The sequence below is a fragment of the Zeus faber genome (assembly GCF_960531495.2).
Source record: "Zeus faber genome assembly, chromosome: 7".
Lineage (NCBI taxonomy): Eukaryota > Metazoa > Chordata > Actinopteri > Zeiformes > Zeidae > Zeus > Zeus faber.
This window is the reverse complement of record NC_137203.1, coordinates 22,373,033-22,379,782: the sequence shown is the minus strand read 5'-3', so window position 1 is coordinate 22,379,782 and position 6,750 is coordinate 22,373,033.

Here is a 6,750-nt window from a genome sequence, read left to right as displayed (position 1 = left end):
CTTATACCCAAACTTAACCATCTCAAACCTTAAACCTAAACTTAACCATCTAACATTATACCTAAACTTAACCATCTCTAAAAGTATACCCAAACTTAACCATCTAAAATTATACCTAAATTTAATCATCTAACATTATACCTAAACTTAACCATCTAACATTATAACTAAACTTAACCATCTCTAACATTATACCTAAACTTAATCATCTAACATTATACCTAATCTTAACCATCTCTAACATTATACCTAATCTTAACCATCGAACATTATACCTAAACTTAACCATCTCTAACATTATACCTAATCTTAACCATCTCTAACATTATACCTAATCTTAACCATCTCTAACATTATACCTAAACTTAACCATCTCTAACATTATACCTCAACTTAACCATCTAACATTATACCTAAACTTAACCATCTAACATTATACCTAATCTTAACCATCTCTAACATTATACCTAATCTTAACCATCTCTAACATTATACCTAAACTTAACCATCTCTAACATTATACCTAAACTTAAACATCTCTAACATTATACCTAAACATGCACACATCATCGTCTGACCAGTGATGGACATCGTCACCAGGTCCCCGGGCGCGTCCACGAATGCTGCCCACTGCTCCTGGCTGCGCCCCTGGAGGAAGGACAAGCCAAGGATGGGTTAAATGCAGAGGATCCATTTCACTGGCCACCACCCAAAGCATGGGCATGTGTGTGTGTGTGTGCGTGCATGTGTGCTGTGCGACAATTAAAGATTCTACTTCTTCTTCTTCTTCTTCTTAAACTTCACCATCTAACATTATACCTAAACTTAACCATCTCTTTCCTTATACCTAAACGTAACCTTCTCTAACATTAAACCTAATCTTAACCATCTCTAACATTATACCTAAACTTAACCATCTCTAACATTATACCTAAGCTTAAATATATCTAATATTAAACCTAAACTTAACCATCTCTAACCTTAAACCTAAACTTAATCATCTCTAACATTATTCCACAACATAACCATCTAACATTATACCTTAACTTAACCATCTAACATTTTACCTAAACTTAACCATCTCTAACATTATACCTAAACTTAACCATCTAACATTTTACCTAAACTTAACCATCTCTAACATTATACCTAAACTTAACCATCTCTAACATTATTCCACAACATAACCATCTAACATTATACCTAAACTTAACCATCTAACATTTTACCTAAACTTAACCATCTCTAACATTATACCTAAACTTAACCATCTCTAACATTATACCTAAACTTAACCATCTAACATTATACCTAAACTTAACCACCTCTAACATTATACCTAAATTTAACCATCTCTCACATTATACCTAAACTTAATCATCTATCATTATACCTAAATTTAACCATCTCTCACATTATACCTAAACTTAATCATCTAACATTATACCTTAACTTAACCATCTAACATTATACCTTAACTTAACCATCTAACATTTTACCTAAACTTAACCATCTCTAACATTATACCAAAACTTAACCATCTCTATCCTTATACATCAACTTAACCATCTAACATTATACCTAAACTTAACCATCTAACATTATACCAAAACTTAACCATCTCTATCCTTATACATCAACTTAACCATCTAACATTATACCTTAACTTAACCATCTAACATTATACCTAAACTTAACCATCTAACATTTTACCTAAACTTAACCATCTCTAACATTATACCAAAACTTAACCATCTCTATCCTTATACCTCAACTTAACCATCTAACATTATACCTAAAATTAACCATCTAACATTATACCTAAACTTAACCATCTGACATTATACCTTAACTTAACCATCTAACATTATACCTAAACTTAACCATCTCTAACATTATACCGAAATTTAACCATCTCTCACATTATACCTAAACTTAACCATCTAACATTATACCTTAACTTAATCATCTAACATTATACCTAAACATAACCATCTCTCACATTATACCTAAACTTAACCATCTAACATTATACCTAAACTTAACCATCTCTAACATTATACCTTAACTTAACCATCTAACATTATACCTAAACTTAACCATCTCTAACATTATACCTAAACTTAACCATCTCTATCCTTATACCTCAACTTAACCATCTAACATTATACCTAAACTTAACCATCTAACATTATACCTAAACTTAACCATCTCTAACATTATACCTAAATTTAACCATCTCTCACATTATACCTAAATTTAATCATCTAACATTATACCTAAACTTAACCACCTCTAACATTATACCTAAACTTAACCACCTCTAACATTATACCTAAATTTAACCATCTCTCACATTATACCTAAACTTAACCATCTAACATTATACCTAAACTTAGTCATCTAACATTATACCTAAACTTAACCATCTAACATTATACCTAAACTTAACCATCTAACATTATACCTAAACTTAACCATCTCTAACATTATACCTAAACTTAACCATCTCAAACATTATACCTAAACTTAACCATCTCTAACATTATACCTAAACTTAACCATCTAACATTATACCTAAACTTAACCATCTCTAACATTATACCTAAACTTAACCATCTCTATCCTTATACCTCAACTTAACCATCTAACATTATACCTAAACTTAACCATCTAACATTATACCTAAACTTAACCATCTCTAACATTATACCTAAATTTAACCATCTCTCACATTATACCTAAATTTAATCATCTAACATTATACCTAAACTTAACCACCTCTAACATTATACCTAAACTTAACCACCTCTAACATTATACCTAAATTTAACCATCTCTCACATTATACCTAAACTTAACCATCTAACATTATACCTAAACTTAGTCATCTAACATTATACCTAAACTTAACCATCTAACATTATACCTAAACTTAACCATCTAACATTATACCTAAACTTAACCATCTAACATTATACCTAAACTTAACCATCTCTGACAGTATGACTAAACTAACCATCTCTAACCTTAAAACTAAACTTAACCACGTCTAACATTATACCTAAACTTAACCATCTCTCACATTATACTTTAACTTAACCTTCTGTAACATTATATCTAAACTTAACCACCTCTAACATTATACCTAAACTTAACCATCTCTCACATTATACTTTAACTTAACCTTCTGTAACATTATATCTAAACTTAACCATCTCTAACATTATACCTAAACTTAACCACGTCTAACATTATACCTAAACTTAACCATCTCTCACATTATACTTTAACTTAACCTTCTGTAACATTATATCTAAACTTAACCACCTCTAACATTATACCTAAACTTAACTATCTCTCACATTATACTTTAACTTAACCTTCTGTAACATTATATCTAAACTTAACCATCTCTAACATTATACCTAAACATAACCATCTCTAACCCCACATTTTTCGCGACTGTTGGGGTTTTAGATAAAGGGCTGTTGGAACAATGGGTGATCCCCGCACTGACACTGGAATGTCCCTTTAAAGCCAGTCAGGGAGACAGTGTCATGGCTTTAGAGCATTTCATGAACATTCAGACAGGGAGCAGCACTGTTATAATAAATGTTAGTAATTAACACGTGCGGTGCTTCATATCAATTTAAATGAAAGAAGACAGCGGCCAGAAGACATTTTTTTAAATGATATACTGTATATACATACAGCTTTTATTATTGTTATTACGAATTATATTTTTTTAAATACATTTATAATAATTGTGATTTTTTTTTCACATTCATTTTATAAAAAACTTTAAAAAAACAAAAACTTATAAAAAACAATTATAAATGATTTACATTCATACCACACCAACAGATACCACTGAGGACACCAACCAGCAGCCCTGCTTCTACACACTTCATTCAATATTCACTGCTGCTGCTCCAGCAATGATCTTTTTGGATGGGCTTCGTTGTTTTGTCCTCAAAAACCGACAGTTCTCAGGAGTCTTCCACTGTGACGCCGCTAAGTCGTGTGATAGGATCTGGTTTACTGCACGGGGCCGCCATACGCACGCAGCCTTTGGCCTCTTTGTCCGAAGGCATCCCATAACCCCGCGCTCGCCAGGCAAAGCAGCAGTTAATTAAATCAATACGAGATAATGAAGTGCAATTAGAGGCGTTGGCTGGGCCCAATCTCTGCTGTAAGTACGCTGCTCTCCCCTCTCCCCGTGGGCGCCCCGGCCTCTTTAGGGTGTGTCACTTTTTTCTTCCTCCTCTTCCTCCTCCTGCTCCTCCTCCTTCCAGGAGACACGATCACCACAGCAACCGTTTGCTGGAGTGATCACCAGGCGCTCAAGGCCGCCGCCGGCGCGTTCACACCCCAACGCAGCGCCGCTCCCCATTCATCCTCACCCTCTTCCCTCCTCTTCTCCCCTCACACTGTTCACCCCTCTTCCCTCCTCTTCTCCGCTTTCTCACTTTTTCCACCTCTGCCACTCATTGCTTCTTCTTCTTCTTCCTTCCTTCCTTCTTCTTCTGACCCGGCACCTCCGGCGGCAATTGTTTGTAAGGGGTCCCCGCGTTTCCATGTGGCAGCCGCAGCTTTGGTTGTTGTCTCAATTTCTCGATTGTGGAATTTGTTTCTATCCTCCCTGGTTTAGTTCCCCGCCCCCCCAATCCTGACGAGTCACCAGGTGGCACTAGTCAGCTTCCACACGCTGTGGAAGCGCGGCGGCATCTGCCTCCTCACATCTCCGCCGGCGGCCTCCTCCTCCATCCTCTATCTTTCTCCGCCCGAAGCCACCGGTCCCGTTTGACCCCCGACCCCTATTTACAGCGCGACACATGTTGAGAGGCGCCGCCTGCCGGCGTCGACCCAAACAGGGAAATGTCACACGCCCGTGATCTGACACTGAGGGCCAGCTCTCGCTGCTGGCGACATAGGCGGCCGCCTCGGGCGCCATCCCAAGGAGGGGTTGCGGAGAGGGAACGATCGGGAGCGACCTGTCTCCCTCTCCGACGGTGGTGGCGGGGGCCCGCGCCGCGCCGGCCGCGAGGCGCCCGTGCTCCGGTGGTGCCAACCCAGCCACGATCGGCGCGTGCGAAAAACAGTATGTTTGTATTTGAGATGTAGGTTCTTTTATTTTACGCCGTTTCCTTTTGCGATGAAACAAGACGCGTGCCTAATGGGGAGACTTTCCCCGTCACTCTGGCTCGAGCTGGCCCTGCTGACACTCGCTAAGATATTTAGCAGATAAAATGAACCCCAAAAGTCCACAAACATATTTGAGTGGCGTGGAATGGAATGGAGTGGAGTGGGGTGGAGTGGGAGACGGCAGAAAGCGAGAATTGTTCCCCGCGTCCCGCTCTGTCTTCACGCTTTCGTTCCTTTTTTTGGCGTCAGTAGCACTTAATGTCGGCGTGCGGCGTGCTGTCGTCTAATGGGCTTTTAAGAGCCTCGCACGGGGACTATTTGTGTACCATCAGTGGAAGCCGGTGATCGCTATGTGACAACAGTATTTTAAGCTAGCGCGGCGGCGGCGCAGTATGAGTACCCCGAGCCGCGGCTTTCCCCCAGGGGAGCGAATGCTACCGAGATCTGACGGCGCTAACTTCCTTTCCGTTTTCCGACTGCTTTCCTCTTCTCTTTTTTTACATTTTTTTTTTTTTTATCACCAGAAAATGTGTGTTTGTGAAGAAACGCTTGGAGACTAAATACGGCATTTTCTACACATGCTCTGTGGGAGACAGATAAAGTTTTTTTTTTTATTTGTTGCAGGAGGGAGAGGTTCTCCCCAGAGACGTCCTACTTTTTGATTTTTCATTTGACTGGCAATGTTTTGCTGTATGCGATTGGAGCCGTAATAACATCATATTTTATAGATAAACACTTGAGTGACCTATGCACGGCCCCACTAATCGCTACTCAAAGACAAACATTCAGTGCATCTCCTTAATGTGGAATTTGCACACAATTGGGCAACGTTCAGCGAAATCAATAGATATCAAAACACCTCATAGCAATTTTGCTATTTGATTGGTAATTGCACACACACACACACACACACACACACACACGCGAGTGAGCATACACACACATGCAAGCGCGCACATACACACACACACACACACACACACGCACACACACACACACACACACACACACGCGAGTGAACACACACACACGCAAGCGCGCACATACACACACACGCACGCGCGCACACACACACACACACACACACACACACACACACACGCACACGCACACACACGCACACACACACACACACACACACACACACACACACACACACACACACACACACACACACACACACACACACACACACACACACACACACACACACACACACACACACCACAACCCTGGCTGCTTCTTTGTGTATTGACAGATTCCTTCTAGCTGCTAATCATTACAAATGTATCACCACTATTTTTATGGTGGTTATCAAATTTAGCATTATTTATAATTCATCCACTTCACTATTGATATGGGTGCAGTATACATACAGTATATAATGATATGTTTATATAGAGAATGGAGGGGAAAAAAAACCTTCTTCAATCTTCCACCTTCCATCTCCAGTTGTTTACTCTGCTATTTCTGATGCGATGTGAAATATTCCCGCTCGCTGGTGTTTTTGTCTTTGTTCCTGTGCTTCTATTTTTGCATAATGAATTTGCAGAGGAGTGGAATGAAGTGACCCGCGCTAAGATCCGCGATGAGTGTCAATCA